Consider the following 23,482-nt stretch of genomic DNA (forward strand, 5'->3'; position numbering starts at 1 on the left):
ACTCGTACAATATATCCTATAATAGGTATACTCTTTCTGTATAAAGACATGTAGAATACTCAAGTGTCTGTAAAGTCACAACGCTGTATACAGGCGGCTTTACAAGGGAGACCTTGCCCTGCAGTCCCGGAGACCAGCCACAGGGAGGGAAAATCTGCAGTAGATGGCGACCTGGGCCGGGGGAGGGGCTACAGGTCAAGCGACGGCTCCCCTATGCTGGTCCTCACTACCGGTACTATGGAGTCTTATTAAAATGTGCGTTAGTACACCTGACCTGTACTCCTATGTCCTGGCAGTCTAGTGGGGTCCCTGGTCGGTGACAATGTCCCCACCAGCGTCATGGTCCGTCTCCCTAGAACGCGACAGGAATGCAATTTAATGGTGGGTCCCGCCTCGGGGACCCTCTTACCTCATCCCCATAGCAGCTACGCGAACCAGGAGAATGTCTGCGACAGTGTGACTAAAGCCGGAGCGTTTCCGCCGCAAGCACCAGAGAACACGCCACAGGAGTATGTGACGCCGCTTGGGAGGTGATGGAGCCACAGCAAAGAATGTCACACTTACATATCAGCGCTGCGGCCCTTAAAGTTTTCTTAGAAATTTTTCAGGGCTGCCCAGTACAGCCCCCCTGTTAAGTTACCTGCTGCTGCAGGCACCAACTCAAAACTGAGCTCCAGTGCCTGGAGGAGGGGTTTATAGCATCCTGGGACAGCCTAAAGCTTTAGCCTGTTGGTGCCTCTGGATCAAGATCCACTCTGCACCCCGATGTTTTCCTGTGGAACACAATGTACCCTACTGCAGAAATAAATTTATTTTGAGCCCCACTATCTTCCATCTCCAGAATGTGAAGAACCTGCTTACCTGTCCAGGCCAAAGCGTCAATACCAGACCCCTCCAAAATGTCATCCTCACCCTGGGGGAGATGTACTAAGCCTTGGAGAGTGAAAAAGTGGAGAGAGATGAAGCAACAGCCCATCGGCTCCTAACTTTCATGTTACCAGCTGTGTTTAAAGAAGAAGAAAAAAAAGCCAGGAACTGATTGGGTACAGTTGGGTCTCTCTCCATGGCTTAGTACATTCTTAGTAGATCGATCCTAGGATTTTAGTATTCCAGGCAACTGGCATTTTCAACCCCTAGGTTGGATCTAATATCTTTACAAAGAGGAGGAAGCATGAAGCAGACCATGTACAGACCGAGCCAATTCCTGGGCTTGATATAGACCAAACATCTACCTCAAGAGGTGAAGTTTGACTGCTCAGGGCGCACAACAGCAGGCCGGAATCTATAGGATCCTCAAAAGCTTGCATGACCCAGGTCCCAGCTTGGTGTGAAAGTCAACTCGGGTCGTACACCCCGGTTCATCGACCTGGGCTATCCCTGGGTTGGCTGCATTATGGAATATGTGTCTTGTGTCATGCTTAAAAGGCTGACTGGCAGGCTCAGGAAAGCTTGGAGTTTATGTTCTCTCCAAGCGTCCTGTGCGAACAGCGATGATCCAGGAATAATCAGGGTCCCAGCAGCGACCTGAAAGTGAGAGTACATCCAAAGCCCAAGCTTCGACCTGTGTTCGGTATCCCGGGACAGAGCCGGAGCTTTTGTCTAAAAGCCGGGTACACACACTGGAGCGATCTCAGCCCAATATGTAGTTTCCGGCCGAATCAGAACGACATATCAGCCATATCGTTCAGTGTGAACGACCAATTTGTGCGTTCCCACGGTCGCATACAATATCACACAGTCGGCCGTGCTGCATGGACGGAAGGATGGAACTAGATGATGTTCCGTCCTTCATTACATCGTTCTGATGTGTATGCAGAGTATAAAAATGTCGGCCAGCATGTCATTCGGGTACACATCGCTCCAGTGTGTATCCAGCTAAAATAGCTCAAACATGTCTGCTCCAGAGTATGATGAGACAGATCAACTGCAGCCAACTGCCTTATATCTCAAAAAATTGTCGGGCTTGACCAACAATAGAAGCACGCCATTTCTCTTGCTTGGTTTATGTGATACGGGAGATTGCTGCCCAAAGAATGGCTTCCCAAATCCCACATACAATCAGTGGGGTTGGCCGTTTGACAGCAGCAGCAAACCTGCCCCACACTACATTGCGAGTAAGGAATCAACCATGTCTTTTATTATCAATAGTTTTTAATTGAATTTTTGTGATGCAAAACAGGGCTACAGAAGGAAAAAAGGGGGAGGGGAATAGGTACATGAATACAGGAGACAACATAATGGCAAACATGTACAAACAGTTCAAAGTCAATCAAACAAGTACATCAAAGAACTTGCAGTGAACCTAAAATAATGGAAGATGGTAAAAAAGGAGAAGAAAAACAGGGGGGGGAAAAGGGAGAAAAGCGGCAATGGGCACATTATATATACAGCACTAGAGAGAAGGCCATCTCAGTCTTAGGGAGGGGGGGGGGGGGGGGGGGGGGGCCATCAGCCGAGAGGTCAGGAGAATGCAAGTCTGAGGAAGAGGAACGTAGTACAGGTTGAGTATCCCATATCCAAATATTCCGAAATACGGAATATTCCGAAATACGGACTTTTTTGAGTGAGAGTGAGATAGTGAAACCTTTGTTTTCTGACGGCTCAATGTACACAAACTTTGTTTAATACACAAAGTTATTAAAAAATAAGAATTTACTTACCGATAATTCTATTTCTCGGAGTCCGTAGTGGATGCTGGGGTTCCTGAAAGGACCATGGGGAATAGCGGCTCCGCAGGAGACAGGGCACAAAAGTAAAGCTTTCCGATCAGGTGGTGTGCACTGGCTCCTCCCCCTATGACCCTCCTCCAAGCCAGTTAGATACTGTGCCCGGACGAGCGTACACAATAAGGGAGGAATTTTGAATCCCGGGTAAGACTCATACCAGCCACACCAATCACACCGTACAACTTGTGATCTAAACCCAGTTAACAGTATGATAACAGCGGAGCCTCTGAAAAGATGGCTCACAACAATAATAACCCGATTTTTGTAACTATGTACAAGTATTGCAGATAATCCGCACTTGGGATGGGCGCCCAGCATCCACTACGGACTCCGAGAAATAGAATTATCGGTAAGTAAATTCTTATTTTCTCTATCGTCCTAGTGGATGCTGGGGTTCCTGAAAGGACCATGGGGATTATACCAAAGCTCCCAAACGGGCGGGAGAGTGCGGATGACTCTGCAGCACCGAATGAGAGAACTCCAGGTCCTCCTTAGCCAGGGTATCAAATTTGTAGAATTTAGCAAACGTATTTGCCCCTGACCAAGTAGCTGCTCGGCAAAGTTGTAAAGCCGAGACCCCTCGGGCAGCCGCCCAAGATGAGCCCACCTTCCTTGTGGAATGGGCATTTACATATTTTGGCTGTGGCAGGCCTGCCACAGAATGTGCAAGCTGAATTGTATTACACATCCAACTAGCAATAGTCTGCTTAGAAGCAGGAGCACCCAGCTTGTTGGGTGCATACAGGATAAACAGCGAGTCAGATTTTCTGACTCCAGCCGTCCTGGAAACATATATTTTCAGGGCCCTGACAACGTCTAGCAACTTGGAGTCCTCCAAATCCTTAGTAGCCGCAGGCACCACAATAGGCTGGTTCAGGTGAAACGCATTTGACACTCGCCTGGTCCAGGCCAGGGCCAAGAGCATGGTCACTTTTCATGTGAGATGCTTCAAATCCACAGATTTGACTGGTTTTAAACCAATGTGATTTGAGGAATCCCAGAACTACGTTGAGATCCCACAGTGCCACTGGAGGCACAAAAGGGGGTTGTATATGCAATACTCCCTTGACAAACTTCTGGACTTCAGGAACTGAAGCCAATTCTTTCTGGAAGAAAATCGACAGGGCCGAAATTTGAACCTTAATGGACCCCAATTTGAGGCCCATAGACACTCCTGTTTGCAGGAAATGCAGGAAACGACCGAGTTGAAATTTCTTTGTGGGGCCTTCCTGGCCTCACACCACGCAACATATTTTCGCCACATGTGGTGATAATGTTGTGTGGTCACCTCCTTTCTGGCTTTGACCAGGGTAGGAATGACCTCTTCCGGAATGCCTTTTTCCCTTAGGATCCGGCTTTCCACCGCCATTCCGACAAACGCAGCTGCGGTAAGTCTTGGAACAGACATGGTACTTGCTGAAGCAAATCCCTTCTTAGCGGCAGAGGCCATAAGACCTCTGTAAGCATCTCTTGAAGTTCCGGGTACCAAGTCCTTCTTGGCCAATCCGGAGCCATGAGTATAGTTCTTACTCCTCTACGTCTTATAATTCTCAGCACCTTAGGTATGAGAAGCAGAGGAGGGAACACATACACCGACTGGTACACCCACGGTGTTACCAGAACGTCCACAGCTATTGCCTGAGGGTCTCTTGACCTGGCGCAATACCTGTCCCGTTTTTTGTTCAGACGGGACGCCATCATGTCCACCTTTGGTATTTCCCAACGGTTTACAATCATGTGGAAAAAACTTCCCGATGAAGTTTCCACTCTCCCGGGTGGAGGTCGTGCCTGCTGAGGAAGTCTGCTTCCCAGTTTCCATTCCCGGGATGAAACACTGCTGACAGTGCTATCACATGATTTTCCGCCCAGCGAAAAGTCCTTGCAGTTTTTGCCATTGCCCTCCTGCTTCTTGTGTCGCCCTGTCTGTTTACGTGGGCGACTGCCGTGATGTTTTTCCCACTGGATCAATACCGGCTGACCTTGAAGCAGAGGTCTTGCTAAGCTTAGAGCATTATAAATTTACCCTTAGCTCCAGTATATTTATGTGGAGAAAAGTCTCCAGACTTGATCACACTCCCTGGAAATTTTTTCCTTGTGTGACTGCTCCCCAGCCTCTCGGGCTGGGCTCCGTGGTCACCAGCATCCAATCCTGAATGCCGAATCTGCGGCCCTCTAGAAGATGAGCACTCTATAACCACCACAGGAGAGACACCCTTGTCCTTGGATATAGGGTTATCCGCTGATGCATCTGAAGATGCGATCCGGACCATTTGTCCAGCAGATCCCACTGAAAAGTTCTTGCGTGAAATCTGCCGAATGGAATTGCTTCGTAGGAAGCCACCATTTTTACCAGGACCCTTGTGCAATGATGCACTGTTTTTAGGAGGTTCCTGACTAGCTCGGATAACTCCCTGGCTTTCTCTTCCGGGAGAAACACCTTTTTCTGGACTGTGTCCAGAATCATCCCTAAGCACAGCAGACGTGTCGTCGGGATCAGCTGCGATTTTGGAATATTTAGAATCCACCCGTGCTGTTGTAGCAGTATCCGAGATAGTGCTACTCCGACCTCCAACTGTTCCCTGGACTATGCCCTTATCAGGAGATCGTCCAAGTAAGGGATAATTAAGACGCCTTTTCTTCGAAGAAGAATCATCATTTCGGCCATTACCTTGGTAAAGACCCGGGGTGCCGTGGACAATCCAAACGGCAGCGTCTGAAACTGATAGTGACAGTTCTGCACCACGAACCTGAGGTACCCTTAGTGAGAAGGGCAAATTTGGGACATAGAGGTAAGCATCCCTGATGTCCCGGGACACTATATAGTCCCCTTCTTCCTGGTTCGTTATCACTGCTCTGAGTGACTCCATCTTGATTTGAACCTTTGTAAGTGTTCAAAAAATTTTTTTTTTTTAGAATAAGTCTCACCTAGCCTTCTGGCTTCAGTACCACAATATAGTGTGGAATAATACCCCTTTTCTTGTAGTAGGAGGGGTAATTTAATTATCACCTGCTGGGAATACAGCTTGTGAAATTTTTTCCCATACTGCCTCCTTGTCGGAGGGAGACCTTGGTAAAGCAGACTTCAGGAGCCTGCGAAGGGGAAACGTCTCGACATTCCAATCTGTACCCCTGGGATACTACTTGTAGGATCCAGGGGTCCTGTACGGTCTCAGCGCCATGCTGAGAACTTGTCAGAAGCGGTGGAACGCTTCTGTTCCTGGGAATGGGCTGCCTGCTGCAGTCTTCTTCCCTTTCCTCTATCCCTGGGCAGATATGATCTTATAGGGACGAAAAGACTGAGGCTGAAAAGACGGTGTCTTTTTCTGCAGAGATGTGACTTAGGGTAAAAACGGCGGATTTTTCAGCAGTTGCCGTGGCCACCAGGTCCGATGGACCGACCCCAAATAACTCCTCTTCCTTTATACGGCAATACACCTTTGTGCCGTTTGGAATCTGCATCACCTGACCACTGTCGTGTCCATAACATCTTCTGGCAGATATGGACATCGCATTTACTCTTGATGCCAGAGTGCAAATATCCCTCTGTGCATCTCGCATATATAGAAATGCATCCTTTAAATGCTCTATAGTCAATAAAATACTGTCCCTGTCAAGGGTATCAATATTTTTAGTCAGGGAATCCGACCAAGCCACCCCAGCTCTGCACATCCAGGCTGAGGCGATCGCTGGTCGCAGTATAACACCAGTATGTGTGTATATACTTTTTATGATATTTTCCAGCCTCCTGTCAGCTGGTCCTTGAGGACGGCCCTATCTATAGACGGTACCGCCACTTGTTTTGATAAGCGTGTGAGCGCCTTATCCACCCTAAGGGGTGTTTCCCAACGCGCCCTAACTTCTGGCGGGAAAGGGTATACCGCCCATAATTTTCTATCGGGGGGAACCCACGCATCATCACACACTTTATTTAATTTATCTGATTCAGGAAAAACTACGGTAGTTTTTTCACATCCCACATAATACCCTCTTTTGTGGTACTTGTAGTATCAGAAATATGAAACACCTCCTTCATTGCCTTTAACGTGTGGCCCTAATAAGGAATACGTTTGTTTATTCACCGTCGACACTGGATTCAGTGTCCCTGTCTGTGTCGACCGACTAAAGTACACGGGCGTTTTAAAAACCCCTGACGGTGTTTCTGAGACGTCTGGACCAGTACTAATTGTTTGTCGGCCGTCTCATGTCGTCAACCGACCTTGCAGCGTGTTGACATGATCACGTAATTCCCTAAATAAGCCATCCATTCCGGTGTCGACTCCCTAGAGAGTGACATCACCATTACAGGCAATTGCTCCGCCTCCTCACCAACATCGTCCTCATACATGTCGACACAAACGTACCGACACACAGCACACACACAGGGAATGCTCTGATAGAGGACAGGACCCACTAGCCCTTTGGAGAGACAGAGGGAGAGTTTACCAGCACACACCAAAAACGCTATAATTATATAGGGACAACCTTATATAAGTGTTTTCCCTTATAGCATCTTTTTTATATATTTCTAACGCCAATTAGTGCCCCCCCTCTCTGTTTTAACCCTGTTTCTGTAGTGCAGTGCAGGGGAGAGCCTGGGAGCCTTCCCTCCAGCCTTTCTGTGAGGGAAAATGGCGCTGTGTGCTGAGGAGATAGGCCCCGCCCCTTTTTCGGCGGCCTCATCTCCCGCTCTTAACGGATTCTGGCAGGGGTTAAATATCTCCATATAGCCTCCGGAGGCTATATGTGAGGTATTTTTAGCCAAAATAGGTATTCATTTGCCTCCCAGGGCGCCCCCCTCCCAGCGCCCTGCACCCTCAGTGACTGCCGTGTGAAGTGTGCTGAGAGGAAAATGGCGCACAGCTGCAGTGCTGTGCGCTACCTTTAGAAGACTGAGGAGTCTTCTGCCGCCGATTCTGGACCTCTTCTTACTTCAGCATCTGCAAGGGGGCCGGCGGCAAGGCTCCGGTGACCATCCAGGCTATACCTGTGATCGTCCCTCTGGAGCTGATGTCCAGTAGCCAAGAAGCCAATCCATCCTGCACGCAGGTGAGTTCACTTCTTCTCCCCTAAGTCCCTCGTTGCAGTGATCCTGTTGCCAGCAGGACTCACTGTAAAATAAAAAACCTAAGCTAAACTTTTCTAAGCAGCTCTTTAGGAGAGCCACCTAGATTGCACCCTTCTCGGCCGGGCACAAAAATCTAACTGGCTTGGAGGAGGGTCATAGGGGGAGGAGCCAGTGCACACCACCTGATCGGAAAGCTTTACTTTTGTGCCCTGTCTCCTGCGGAGCCGCTATTCCCCATGGTCCTTTCAGGAACCCCAGCATCCACTAGGACGATAGAGAAATATTGTATTAAATGACCTCCAGGCTGTGTGTATAAGGTGTATATGAAACATAAATGAATTGTGTGAATGTAGACACACTTTGTTTAATGCACAAAGTTATAAAAAATATTGGCAAAAATGACCTTCAGGCTGTGTGTATAAGGTGTATATGTAACAAATACATTATGTGCTTAGATTTAGGTCCCATCACCATGATATCTCATTATGGTATGCAATTATTCCAAAATACGGAAAAATCCCATATCCAAAATACCTCTGGTCCCAAGCATTTTGGATAAGGGATACTCAACCTGTATCAGTGTAGCGCCCTCACCCTCCGTGATAAACAGATGCCAGGGCATCCAACGGACCAGAGGGGATTTAGCGGAGAAGGAGTATGGGATGTGCTCAGTCTCCATCAAAAAGTACAGCTGTATTTTGTGTATAACCTTCAATAGGGGAGGTGGTGTAGGTTGCTTCCAGTTTTGGGCTAAGGCCGCACGTGCAGCGAGGCAGATATGTCCTAAAACAATGTAAATGGGCACCCACGGATCGCGGGTATACATTCAATAAAGCTATAAGGGGGAAGGGGACAAATCAAGATTCAGAACTTTATTGATAAGCCCAAATACCTCCACCCAGTACACTTGAATATGGGAACATCTCCAAAAAATATGAAAGAGATGGCCCACCTCTCCACAGAGACGCCAACAAAACTTCGAACATGCAGGCCAAATCGTATGCAACCTATCAGGTGTGAAGTATAATCTATGTAGTAACTTGACATGCATTTCGGAGTGATTCAGACATTTAGACATAGTAAAAGACGACAAAAAGATGTGCTGCCATTGGGAATCATGAAGAGTACAGCCAATATCCGCCTCCCACCTGATTTGGGCTCTGGATTTAGAAACGGGGATTAGGGACAGTAATGCTCTATACCAGAAGGAAATTTCCCCCTTAGAAGTAACAGTAAAAAGTCAGCCTATGGCATGTGCAATAACAGGGGGTGGTGGAGTGAGAGTAAGGTGGAGGCTATTCCACCAGTGCTGGATTTGGTAGTATCGAAGCCTCTCAGAGTTAGGCAAAGAGAAGCGTCCCTGAATATCAGAAAAGGAGGTGAGCACAGACCCATTAAACAAATCTCCCAGGACCCCCATCCCCCTGGAACTCCAGTTTGCCAGATTAAGATTAGGGACTAGGGCGGCCACCGCTCGTAATGATACTAAAGACATATTATGATAAGAGAGGGATATGGCCATAGTAAACCTGTCCCAGGCCTGTAGTGTGGCTCGGGTAGAGGGAAGGAGGTTTAAGCCCTGTGGGCGCAGGGATTTGGGCAGCCAGAAGAGTACTTTCAGGGGGAAACGGGGACAAGCCGTCTCCTCTCGACACGTCCACCCCGGACGCATATCTCTACAGAACTCCTTAATCTGAGCCAAAAGGCAGGCTTCCTGGAACAGTGAAAGATTAGGCATAGCCAGGCCGCCGGCACTCGTCGGCAGAGACATCCTCGCGCGAGCGAGTTTAGGCGGGCGCGAAGACCATATATAATTGGTAAGAATTGCAGTGGCCTTATCTAGATATTTCTTTGGGAAGGTAAAAGGGATAGTATGGAACAGGAACATTAATTTGGGGAGTAATGACATTTTAAAAGCGGCCAGACGCCCCAGCCACGAAATTTCATAATTGAGCCATGATTTGGTGAACAGCTGAAGGGAGGACAACAGAGAGGGAAGATTAACCTCAAAAACAGAAGATGTAGACGGGGGGATAAAAATACCTAAATATCGTATCGAGGATGTTTGCCAACTGTAAGGGTACTTAGCGCGTAAGAGGGTCAAGGAATGGGCGAGATTAATGGGCAAAGCATCGGTCTTAGAGGCGTTTCATTTATAATAGGATGCTGCAGAGTACATATCTAAAATATTGTGTAAATGAGGGAGTGTAGTGCAAGGGTCAGTTACAAATAAAAGAACATCGTCCCCGAACAGATAGAGCTTGTGAAGAGAGGAGCCTAATCGCAGTCCAGGGAACTGCGGGTACGCTCGGAGCTTAGCTGCCAAAGGCTCAATGGCAAGGACAAAAATGAGAGGGGAGAGGGGACAGCCCTGGCGGGTGCCAATGGAAATTGGAAAAGAGGAGGATAAAAATAAGATTTTACTTACCGGTAAATCTATTTCTCGTAGTCCGTAGTGGATGCTGGGGACTCTGTAAGGACCATGGGGAATAGACGGGCTCCGCAGGAGACAGGGCACTCTAAGAGAGAATTAGGACTACTGGTGTGCACTGGCTCCTCCCTCTATGTCCCTCCTCCAGACCTCAGTTAAGGAAACTGTGCCCGGAAGAGCCGACAGTACAAGGAAAGGATTTTGGAATCCAGGGTAAGACTCATACCAGCCACACCAATCACACCGTATAACTTGTGATAACTTACCCAGTTAACAGTATGAACAACAACAGAGCATCAGACAACCTGACGCAAACATAACCCTTAGTTAAGCAATAACTATATACAAGTATTGCAAAAGAAGTCCGCACTTGGGACGGGCGTCCAGCATCCACTACGGACTATGAGAAATAGATTTACCGGTAAGTAAAATCTTATTTTCTCTAACGTCCTAGTGGATGCTGGGGACTCCGTAAGGACCATGGGGATTATACCAAAGCTCCCAACCGGGCGGGAGAGTGCGGATGACTCTGCAGCACCGAATGAGCAAACAAAAGGTCCTCCTCAGCCAGGGTATCAAACTTGTAGAATTTTGCAAACGTGTTTGAACCCGACCAAGTAGCCGCTCGGCAAAGCTGTAATCCCGAGACCCCTCGGGCAGCCGCCCAAGAAGAGCCCACCTTCCTTGTGGAATGGGCTATTACAGATTTTGGATGAGGCAATCCAGCCGCAGAATGAGCCTGCTGAATCGTGTTACAGATCCAGCGAGCAATAGTTTGCTTTGAAGCAGGAGCACCCAGCTTGTTGGATGCATACAGGATAAACCGCGAGTCAGTTTTCCTGACTCCAGCCGTTCTGGCTACATAAATCTTCAAAGCCCTGACTACATCTAGTAACTTGGAATCCTCCAAGTCACGAGTAGCCGCAGGCACCACAATAGGTTGGTTCAAATGAAAAGATGACACCACCTTCGGCAGAAATTGCGGACGAGTCCGTAATTCTGCCCTGTCCATATGGAAAACCAGATAGGGGCTTTTACATGACAAAGCCGCCAATTCTGACACACGCCTAGCCGAAGCTAAGGCCAATAGCATGACCACTTTCCACGTGAGATACTTTAACTCCACGGTCTTAAGTGGCTCAAACCAGTGAGATTTCAGGAAACTCAACACCACGTTAAGATCCCAAGGTGCCACTGGTGGCACAAAAGGGGGCTAAATATGCAGTACTCCATTTACAAACGTCTGAACCTCAGGAAGAGAAGCCAGTTCCTTTTGAAAGAAAACGGATAGGGCCGAAATCTGGACCTTTATGGACCCTAATTTTAAGCCCATAGTCACTCCCGACTGCAGGAAGTGAAGGAACCGGCCCAGCTGGAATTCCTCTGTAGGGGCCTTCCTGGCCTCACACCAAGCAACATATTTTCGCCATATACGGTGATAATGTTTTGCTGTCACGTCCCTCCTAGCCTTTATCAGCGTAGGAATAACTTCATCCGGAATGCCTTTTTCCGCTAGGATCCGGCATTCAACCGCCATGCCGTCAAACGCAGCCGTGGTAAGTCTTGGAACAGACAGGGCCCCTATTGCAACAGATCCTGTCTGAGAGGCAGAGGCCATGGGTCCTCTGTGAGCATTTCTTGCAGTTCCGGGTACCAAGTCCTTCTTGGCCAATCCGGAACAATGAGTATTGTTCTCACTCCTTTTTTTCTTACGATTCTCAGCACCTTGGGTATAAGAGGAAGAGGAGGAAACACATAGACCGACTGGAACACCCACGGTGTTACTAGTGCGTCCACAGCTATCGTCTGAGGGTCTCTTGACCTGGCGCAATACTTTTGTAGCTTTTTGTTGAGGCGAAATGCCATCATGTCCACCTGTGGCAGTTCCCATCGATTTGTAATCTGTGTGAAGACTTCTTGATGAAGTCCCCACTCTCCCGGGTGGAGGTCGTGCCTGCTGAGGAAGTCTGCTTCCCAGTTGTCCACTCCCGGAATGAACACTGCTGACAGTGTTTGCACTTGATTCTTCGCCCAACGAAGAATCCTGGTGGCTTCTGCCATCGCCACCCTGCTTATGGTGCCACCCTGGCGGTTTACATGAGCCACTGCGGTGATGTTGTCTGATTGAATCAGCACCGGTTGGTTGCGAAGCAGAGGCTCCACTTGACTCAGGGCGTTGTATATGGCCCTTAGTTCCAGGATATTGATGTGCAGAAGAGCCTCCTGACTTGACCACAGCCCTTCTAAGTTTCTTCCCTGAGTGACTGCCCCCCACCCTCGGAGGCTTGCATCCGTGGTCACAAGGACCCAGTCCTGTATGCCGAACCTGCGGCCCTCGAGAAGGTGAGCACTCTGCAGCCACCACAGAAGAGACACCCTGGCCCTGGGGGATAGGGTGATCCGCCGATGCATCTGAAGATGCGATCCGGACCATTTGTCCAACAGATCCTACTGAAAGTTCCTCGCATGGAACCTGCCGAAGGGAATGGCTTCGTATGACGGCACCATCTTTCCCAGGACTCGCGTGCATTGATGCACTGACACCTGTTTTGGTTTTAAGAGGTCTCTGACCAGAGTCACGAGCTCCTGGGCCTTCTCCTCCGGGAGAAACACCTTCTTCTGGTCTGTGTCCAGACCAGAAGAAGGGCAGTCTCGTCGTAGGAATCAGCTGCGACTTTGGAATATTCAGAATCCAGCCGTTCTGTTGTAACACCTCCCGAGAATGTGCTACGCTGATCAGCAACTGCTCTCTGGACCTCGCCCTTATGAGGAGATCGTCCAAGTATGGGATAATTGTGACTCCTTGCTTTCGCAGGAGCACCATCATTTCCGCCATTACCTTGGTAAATATTCTCGGTACCGTGGACAGACCAAACGGCAACGTCTGGAATTGGTAATGACAGTCCTGTACCACAAATCTGAGGTACTCCTGATGAGGTGGATAAATGGGGACATGCAGGTAAGCATCCTTTATGTCCAGAGACACCATAAAATCCCCCTCTTCCAGGCTTGCGATGACCGCTCTCAGCGATTCCATCTTGAACTTGAACCTTTTCAGGTAAATGTTCAGGGATTTTAAATTCAATATGGGTCTGACCGAACCGTCCGGTTTCGGAACCACAAACATTGTGGAATAGTAACCCTTTCCCTGTTGAGGGAGGGGAACCTGTACCACCACCTGCTGGAGATATCATTTGTGAATTGCCGCTAACACTACTTCCCTTTCTATGGGGGAAGATGGCAGGGCCGATTTGAGGTAACGGTGAGGGGGCATCACTTCGAATTCCAGCTTGTATCCCTGAGACACAATCTGTATAGCCCAGGGATCCACCTGTCAGCGAACCCACTGGTGGCTGAAATTTCGGAGACGCGCCCTTACCGCTCCTGGCTCCACTTGTGGAGCCCCAGCGTCATGCGGTGGATTTTGTGGAAGCCAGGGAGGACTTCTGTTCCTGGGAACTAGCTGTATTGTGCAGCTTCTTTCCGCTACCCCTGCCTCTGGCAAGAAAAGACGCACCTCGGACTTTCTTGCCTCTGTGCGATCGAAAGGACTGCATTTGGTAATACGGTGCTTTCTTAGGTTGTGAGGGAATATATGGCAAAAAATATGACTTCCCAGCCGTAGCTGTGGAAACTAGGTCCGAGAAACCGTCCCCAAACAATTCCTCACCCTTATAAGGTAAAACCTCCATGTGCTTTTTTGAGTCGGCATCACCTGTCCATTGCCGAGTCCACAGGACCCTTCTGGCAGAAATTGACATTGCATTTATTCTAGAGCCCAGTAGGCAAATGTCCCTCTGGGCATCCCTCATATATAGGACAGCGTCTTTTATATGCCCCAGGGTCAGTAATAGAGGATCCTTGTCCAAGGTATCAAGTTCTTCAGACAGAGTATCTGTCCATGCTGCTACAGCACTACACATCCAGGCCGACGCAATTGCCGGCCTCAGTAGGGTACCTGAATGTGTATAAACGGACTTCAGGATACCTTCCTGCTTCCTATCTGCAGGATCTTTTAGGGAAGCCGTATCCTGTGACGGCAGGGCCACCTTCTTAGATAAGCGTGTCAAAGCTTTGTCTACCCTAGGGGAGGATTCCCAGCGTAACCTGTCCGTTGGCGGGAAAGGATACGCCATAAGTAACCGTTTGGAAATCTGCACTTTCCTATCAGGAGAATCCCAAGTTTTTTCACATAACTCATTTAACTCATGTGAAGGGGGAAAAGTCACTTCTTGCCTTTTTTTTCCCAAACATATAAACCCTCTTGTCAGGGACCGGGTTTACCTCTGAAATGTGCAATACATCCTTCATTGCTATAATCATGTAGCGGATGGCTTTAGCCATTTTAGGCTGCAACTTTGCATCATCGCCATCGACACTGGAGTCAGAATCCGTGTCGATATCTGTGTCAACAATCTGGGATAGTGGGCGCTTCTGAGACCCTGACGGCCTCTGTGCTGTAGGATCAGGCATGGGTTGAGACCCTGACTGTCCCAAGGCTTCAGCTTTATCCAACCTTTTATGCAAGGAGTTTACATTATCATTTAACACCTTCCACATATCCATCCAATCAGGTGTCGGCGCCGGCGACCCCACATTCATCTGCACCTACTCTGCTTCCACATAGCCTTCCTCGTCAAACATGTCGACACAATCGTACCTACACACCACACACACAGGGAATGCTCTATTTGAGGACAGAACCCCCACAAGGCCTTTTGGAGAGAGCGAGCGAGAGAGAGAGAGAGAGAGAGAGAGAGAGAGAGAGAGAGAGAGTATGCCAGCACACACCCCAACGCTATATAACCCAGGAATTACACAGTAACTTAGTGTTTACCCAGTAGCTGCTGTATTAAGTGATTTTGCGCTAAATTTATGTGCCCCCCCCCCCCCTCTCTTTTTACACTCTTTCTACCGTGATTCTGCAGGGGAGAGCCTGGGGAGCTTCCTCTCAGCGGAGCTGTGGAGAGAAAATGGCGCTGGTGAGTGCTGAGGAAGAAGCCCCGCCCCCTCAGCGACGGGCTTCTGTCCCGCGATTTTGTGTAAAATAATGGCGGGGGTTCATGCATATATACAGTGCCCAACTGTATATATGCTCTATTATGCCAGGAGGTACTCAATTGCTGCCCAAGGCGGCGCCGCCGCCCCCCTCCCCCCTGCACCCTACAGTGACCGGAGTGTGCGGGTTTAATGTGGGAGCAATGGCGCACAGCTGCAGTGCTGTGCGCTACCTCATATGAAGACAGGAGTCTTCTGCCGCCGATTTTGAAGTCTTCTTGCTTCTCTCGCCGGCTTCTGTCTTCTGGCTCTGCGAGGGGGACGGCGGAGCGGCTCCGGGATCGGACGACCAAGGGTGAGTTCCTGTGTTCGATCCCTCTGGAGCTAATGGTGTCCAGTAGCCTAAGAAGCACGACCTATCCGCAGTTAGTAGGTTTGCTTCTCTCCCCTCAGTCCCACGTAGCAGAGAGTCTGTTGCCAGCAGATCTCTCTGAAAATAAAAAATCCTAACAAAATACTTTCTTATTAGCAAGCTCAGGAGAGCTCACTAAAGTGCACCCAGCTCTGACCTGGCACAGATTCTAACTGAGGTCTGGAGGAGGAACATAGAGGGAGGAGGCAGTGCACACCAGTAGTCCTAATTCTTTCTTAGAGTGCCCTGTCTCCTGCGGAGCCCGTCTACTTCCCCATGGTCCTTACGGAGTCCCTAGCATCCACTAGGACGTTAGAGAAAAACCATTACTGAAGACCCGGGCTGTCGGGGAGCTATACAAGGCTAATATCGAAGAAAGAATGCGATCGCGCAGGCCAAATTTTAATAGAACGTCTCACATGTAAGACCAGTTTAAGCGGTCAAAGGCCTTTTCTGCGTCCAAAGATAGCAGAAGGAGACCGTGCTTAGGGGACAGGGAATCTACAAGGTTAAAAACCCTGCGTTATTATCAGACGCTTGTATTCCCGGGATAAAGCCGACCTGATCCGGATGTATCAGGGAGGGGAGTAGGGCATTCAAACGAGAGGCTATTAATTTAGCATATATTTTAATGTCCCCGTTCAATAGCGCAATGGGACGATAATTTTGACAAGAGGTCAAATCTTTGCCCGGTTTGGGGATCGTGACAATACGCGCCTCGAGCATCTCCTCAGGGAGGGTACCTTGAGAGGTAATGTCATTGTAAACTGTCACTAGAGAGAGAGCAAGGATGTCTTGGAGCGAAACATAAAAGTCATTAATAAAGCATCGGGGCCCGGCGCCTTACCCCGAGGGAGGGACTTTATCACCTGAAGGATTTCCGATAAAGACCAAGGGGCATTCAGTAATGCTAATTGATCGTCTGAAATAGTTGGGAGGCTTATATCAGCTAAGAAGGAGTTGATAAAAGAGGGAGTGGGCTGAGGGGTAGAGGGATCAGTCGAGAGGTTATAAAGTTGGGAGTAGAAGTTGGCAAATTGATTCGATATGTCCCTCGGGTTAGAAATTTTGGCGCCTGCGGGGGACACAATAAGCCTGATTCTATTTCGAGCGTGCTGCGCTCTGAGCTTACGGGCAAGCATTTTCCCCCGGCCTGTTCCCCGCTAGATAAAATTTCTGACGCATCCTATTTAGTGAGGCCTGGGTGAGCGCCATAAGTAATTTCTGGAGTTGGGACCTAGTGTCGGCTAGCTCCTTCTGTAGAGCTTTCGTAGGCCTAGATTGATTTTTGTCCTCTAAGTCCTTCAACTTAAGCTCCAAATCGGCCTGGCGTTAAGTTTTTTAAGCTGCGCTCCTGCCTGAATCGCTGCCCCCCTAATAACGGCCTTAAGTGCGCACCAAAAGTTCAGGGTGGACGTGTCCGAGGGGGTATTAAATTCCATATAGGACGAGATACTGTCAACTATGATTTTTTTCGAGACAGGATTAGACAACAAGTGAGGAGAGGGTCCATTTATCCGAAAACATAAAATCAATACGGGAGTAAGAGTTGTGGACGGGGGAATATTAAGTGTACTCCCGACCAGTGGGATTTTGCACTCGCCAAATATCATAGAGGTCAAATTCAGCTAAGAGATTACGAAAGGCTGAGGAGGGGGCTGAAGAGGAGGGAGAGGGCCTGGGAGACCTGTCCAATTTAGGGTCAAGGACTAAATTAAAATCCCCCGTGAGAAGAAGGGAGCCCTTACGAATCTTCTGAATGGCCACACATAATTTACGGATAAAAGCAACTTGGTTTGAATTCGGGGCATATGCGGAGACCAGAGTAACCGGCCTATCGTTTAAAAGGCCGCTCAATATGAGATACCGGCCATTTTTATCGGCTATCTGAGAATGCAAAGTAAAGGAGATGGAATTCCTAAACAATGTGGCCACACCGTTCCTCTTAAAGGGGCCATTAACAAAATACTCCAAAGGGAATCTGCGATCTTTAAAAATAGATGAAAAGTGTGTCTCCTGCAACGTGACAATATCCGCTTTATACCTAGCAAAATAACCCAAATTAGTGGAATTCAGCCCCTTGACATTCATGGAGAGAACCTGAACCATCGGGGCAAACTAATGGATGTTGTGGGCAGTGAATGACCTTGACACATACACAGATAAACTTGTCTCAAACAACGATTACCGACATCATAATATAGGGGGGGAGGACAAAGGGAGGGGAAAGGGAAGGAACAAACCAAAACGACCCAGTACATTGGGTCGGCATAACTACTGCAACGAAAACAAAAAAATGCAGTAGTGTATTACCAGGGGGGAACATGTGGCCTAGCGCCACCACCCATGACCCTGAACAGGGAAAAAAAAGAAAAGCAGGAGCAAATATGCCTACCAACAGTACAAATTGGAACAAGAAACAGATACATATAGTCTAAGATATAAACAAGGAGATGGGACTCCATTAACACAACTACGAGCAGGACAACTCACGTGACCTCAACATGGATAATGACTGAGTCCCTTCTATGACAGCGGTACAGGACAAAGTTCAAAGTGAAAGCCAAAGCTGAAGGAGTCGACATCAGGCGGTGGACCATTCCGATTGAAGAGTTGGCTGCTTCTTGGATCCAGGAGGCAGCGAGACAAAGATATCCCACTCCGCCAGCAATTTGACTCCAGCCTCCAATGAAGTCACTGTGTAGAACTTGTTTTCATACGAGATGACGAGCTTCACCGGAAAACCCCATCTATAAGTGATGTCTTGATCGCGAAGTGCCAAAGTTATAGGAAGGAATGATCGTTGTTTGGCCAAAGTCAGGGCAGAGAAATCCGGAAAAAGTTGTAATCCGTCAAGCACATCCGATTCGGAGTCACCCGCCTCCCTAGCCGCTTTCAGGATGCGTTCTTTAGTTGTGAAAAAATGCACTCTCATGAGCGTATCTCTCGGGAGTGAGGGAGCAACAGAGGGTCGTTTAGGAAGTCTATGAATCCTGTCTATAAGCAGCTCTCTGGGGTCGGCTCCAGGCAGAAGTTTCCGGAACAACGCGGTAGCGTAATCTTCCAACTCGGAATTCCGCACTGAGTCTGGAATGCCTCGGATCTTTATATTATTGCGCGGGGATCTGTCCTCTATATCTGCCATCTTGAGTTTAAACGCCTCAAGGTCATTTTGCTGCTGATCGTGGGCCGCTATAAGGTCATTATGGGACGAGACCAGTTCTTCTACTTTCCGTTCTAAATGGTCCGTACGTTCTCCTATAGCGTGCAGCTCCGTCTTAACCTCCCGAACAGCGGCCGTGAGATCTTGAGTCAATTCAGACTTGAACGCTGAAAGGGCCTGGTACAGAGCTTTGACCGTGAGAGGGGCATCAGAGTCAGGATCAAACCCCGGCATAGAGGCAGGGCTGCAAGGGGTATCCTGTGCAGAAGCGGCACTCGGGGACTTCCGTATAGAAGAGGCGGTAGGGGCCGCTTTCTGAGGTGGAAAAGATACTCTGGGAGGCAGCACCCCTTTAACCTTTTTCGGAGACATTCTAATGGAATGAGATTCCGTAGGCGGGATGACGATGATAAAGAAGCTCAGGATCTCGTAGAATATATGACGGAGAGTTAGGTAAGCATAAAGAACAAGGGTGGTGGCAGATAAGCGGTCTGAACTACATCAGAAGGTCGGTGTCACACAGGGCCAGGCAGAGGATCATCTACAGCCTGCAGCACCCAGTCGGTAGGCTCCCAGCCGGGAGAGAGGGGTGAGAGGTCAGACACACAGCCAGGATCCAGCAGCACTGCACCCAAGGTGATAGGAGACAAGGCTGCACCAATAAGGAAAGGCTTCCCTACAGGGACTCCCCAGTAGCAGAGTGCAGGGGTCAGCAGGCAAGAGAGGGGCCAGTAGATGATGTTGGCCACCCAGGAGTGCAGGCAGGCCGGAGAAAGGCCAGCTCCGGGATTCCACTCCAATAGGGCACTTCCGGCTGGGAGGAGGCACAAATCTAGGCCGCGGCTCCCGGTTCTCGAGTAGGCCGCGGTCGGCCAGAGCATCCAGGAAGGCAGCAGGCCCCTCCACCACACCACGGGAGGGCGTCTAGGCGATCCAGGGTAGATATGAGCGTGGCGGGCGCCCGCCGGAGCAGCCGAAGAGGAGATCGGGTGAAAAAGATAACCGCCGGGAGGAGAGGGGCAGACGGAGACACGCGGTAGCCGCGGCTCAGGAGGGCAGACGAGGGAGCCCCGGTCTCACCGCCGGTCCCGGAGCTTCAGAGCAGATGAGAGACAGCTGGGGAACCTCGTCAGGGGCAGGAGGGAGTCGCCGCAGATCCCGGTCCGGCTCCAGCACTTTCTTGGAGCTCACGGCCGGGGAGGCGCCTAACTCAAGGCCCTGGTCTCAGCACGGATGGTAGGCCTCGGTCGGAAACAGTCACAGGGCACCTCCCCGGGACCCACACGCCAAGCAGGGCCACGGGTGGGACAGCGCAGGGTAAGATAAGCCGCAGGGGGCAATTATTTAATATAAAACAGGCCTCTGGCAACAGGAGCTCTAATAGTGCACGTCCACACAGAGCCAGATCAAGGCCACGCCCCTCCAACCATGTCTTTTAAATTAAGTCCACCTCCCATCAATGATGGTTAGTGGAGTTCAGAAATAGGGATTTTTGTTTACTTACCAGTAAATCTTTCTCTGATTCCATCTGGGGGACACTGCACACTTACTGATGGGTTAGAGTGTGTGGGAAGGGAGTTTGGCACAGAACCTAAAGAATACTAACTCCTCCTCCCCCCTCTAACCCCTCCCATCTACAGCCTGTTCAAGAATCACCTCAGTTAACGTTTAGCAAAGCCGAAGGAGACAGAACATAACCAATAAACCGGACACAAATATGGAGGGATCACAGCGTCCCCCAGATGGAATCAGAGAAAGATTTTACGGTAAGTAAACAAAAATCCCTATTTCTCTTTCATCCATCTGGGGGACGCTGCACACTTACTGATGGGATTTCCAAAAGCAAGCCAATTAGAGGGGGGAGAACCAGACGCAAAGCCGTCTGTAAAATTTGACGCCCAACAGATGCAGTCTCCAATCCAAAAGTATGAAAACGGTAGAACTTTGTGAAAGTATGCACGGATGACCAGGTCACCGCTCTACACAGCTACTCGACAGATGCACCTCCACGAACAGCCCGGGAGGCTCTAACTGCCCTAGTCGACTGAGCCCACAGGGGGTCAGGGACGAGAACAGTAGAGGATAGCAGAGGTCACCCAACGAGCCACCGTGTTCTTAGAGGCCGGCCAGCCACGCTTGGATGTGTCAATTAAAATCAATAAAGTATCTGTACCGCAATTAGACTCTGTACGAGACAAATAAATGCTTAAGGCCCTAAGAACGTCCACTAATGCCAAATGACTATCCGGAAGAATTCGGAACAAACGCCGGAAGAACAATGTCCTGATGCAGGTGGAAAATCGACTCAACCTTTGGTAAGAAGGAAGGCTTCGTACGCAAGACCACTCGATCATTATGAAAAACCAACAAAGACGGCCTGCAAGAAAGCGCTGCTAACTCTGAAACACGTCTGGCCGAAGCAAAGGCCAAAAGAAAAACCACCTTAAGAGTAAGGAACCGCAATTCTACAGATTCCAGTGGTTCAAATGGAGCCTTCTGAAGAGCCTTAAGAACTATATTTAAATACTAAGGGGGAAATGGAGGAACAAACGGAGGTTGAATCCTGATCACACCCTAAACCTCCGGAATGAGAGCCAATATTTTTTTTTTTTTTAAAAGCACCAACCAGGCCGAAACTTGCCCGTTAAGGGAAGAAACACAAAGTCCTTTACTCAGACCATCCTGCAGAAAAGACATGGTAAGCGAAAGAGGTTTGGCGACAACCCACATTTCTCACACCAAGCAATGTAGATACACCACAACCTGTGAAAAATTCGAGAGGTGACTGGCTTCCTAGCTTGGAGCATAGTTTTCACCACCAGCCGAGATAAACCTTTAGCTCTTAGAATGCTGGATTCAAAAACCATGCCGTCAAGGCCAGACGATTTAAATCATGGTGGCGACAAGGTCCTTGTAGAAGAAGATCTGGTTGCAGTAGTAGACAATGGTTCCTCGGTCACCATGCTGGCAGAAAAGTGTAGCACTGGCGACGAGGCAGTCCGGAGTTACGAAAATGACCAGCGCATCCGGAGAGGTGGTCTGCCGAAGTAGGCGTGGGATTAGAGGAATTGGCGGGAACACATATCCCAGTTGAAACCGCCATGGAGCTGTCAAGGTATTGATCAGCGCTGTCTGAGGATCCTGAGTTTGTGATCCGTACCGAGGGAGTTTTCTGTTGAGACAAGACGCCATGAGGTCGATGTCGGGAGTACTCCACAGACACACCAGAGTAAGAAAGACCTCTTGAAGTAGCTCCCATTCCCCTTGATGGACCTTTTGACTGCTTAAGAAATCTGCTTCCCAGTTTTCCACTCCCGGAATGTGAACTGCAGAGATGGTCGGAACCCAATCTTCCGCCCACTGGAGAATATGGAAGACTAACTTCATGGCTTTCCAGCTTCGAGGCCCGCCTTGTCTGTTTATGTAAGCCACCACCGTGGCGTTTTCTGATTGAATGCGTACCGGATCACCCCAGACGCTGGATTATACCGGATTGCTCTCAATTCCAAGAGGCTGATTGGCAATGTCGATTCCTGGCTGTTCCACAGGACCTGGAAGTGCAGAAATTAAAACCCCGCCCCCCCACAACCCGTGAGGCTGGCGTCCTGCGGTGACAGTCATCCAAGACCAAATAGTAAACGGCGCCCCCTTGATCAGATTGGGACTGTGAAGCCACCAATGGAGAGACTGATGAGACTCAACCGACAAACGGAAGAATTGCAAGTCCAGATGTGGTCCTGTTCAAGTTCAACAGCTGAGAATCTGAGCTTGAAGGGGACAAGCATAGAATCTGGCCTATGGCACTGCCGCAAAGGTTGCCACTATCTTGCCCAACACTTGCATACATCTGAGAACTGAGACTATTGGCAACCGTAACAGGGATCGGATTCTGGATTGTAGATCCTGAACTTTGTCCTGAGGCAGATAAACTTTCTGGCTCCGGGTGTCGAACAAGACACTTAGAAATACCATCTTCTGAGAGGAAAGCAGCAAAGATTTTGGGATATTCACTATCCACCCGAATGACTGTAGGGTGTCTGTTGTGATCTGCAATTGTTGGATTTTTTATTTCTGTACAGAGAGCTGTGAATTTAGGCATTTCAGATTAAATGGACCGAAACGAACCATCCGGTTTGTTTACGAGAAAAAGACTCGAGTAAAAGCCCATACCCTGTTTTTTGGGAACCGGAAGAATTACTCCGTTATGTAAAAGCGTGGACGTTGCCTGAATCAGTGCTTGCCGCCTGGAGGTATCGCATGGGAGAAGAGTGACGAAAAAGTAGTGTGGGACTGGTTCCTCGAGGTCCAAACATATCATCGGGATACGACCCCCGTCAACCACCGGTCTGGTTTCGACAGGAGCCACACTTCCTTGCACTGTAGTAACCGAGCCCCAACCACCAAGGATCCCTCCAGAGACCTCAAAGCGCTATGTGGTAGGCTTGGAGGTAGACTTGCCAGCTGGCCGACGAGTTGCCTGTGTTCCCCTACCTGGAAACGCCCATCTACGTGGAAATCTTGATAAAGACTTGAAAGGAATGGAAACTTCCCATGCCTTGCGTACGAAAGGACCAAAACTTAAGCTGGTTTCGGCTTTGAGGAGCAACTGGAAGAAACGGGCTCTTGCCCCCAGTGGTATTGGAGATTTAAAAAAAAAAAAAAAAATCCCTTTGTAAGTTACGAGAAA

At 49.1% G+C, this 23,482-nt stretch overlaps 1 protein-coding gene across 3 annotated transcripts in view; it reads right to left on the reverse strand.

The window, feature by feature from the left end:
• RBM25 (RNA binding motif protein 25) overlaps positions 1-23,482 on the reverse strand; it is a 228,273-nt gene that overhangs the window by 77,118 nt on the left and 127,673 nt on the right. The gene's annotated exons all lie outside the window — the stretch shown is intronic.

The sequence above is a fragment of the Pseudophryne corroboree genome, chromosome 12 (assembly GCF_028390025.1).
Source record: "Pseudophryne corroboree isolate aPseCor3 chromosome 12, aPseCor3.hap2, whole genome shotgun sequence".
Taxonomy (NCBI): Eukaryota; Metazoa; Chordata; class Amphibia; order Anura; family Myobatrachidae; genus Pseudophryne; species Pseudophryne corroboree.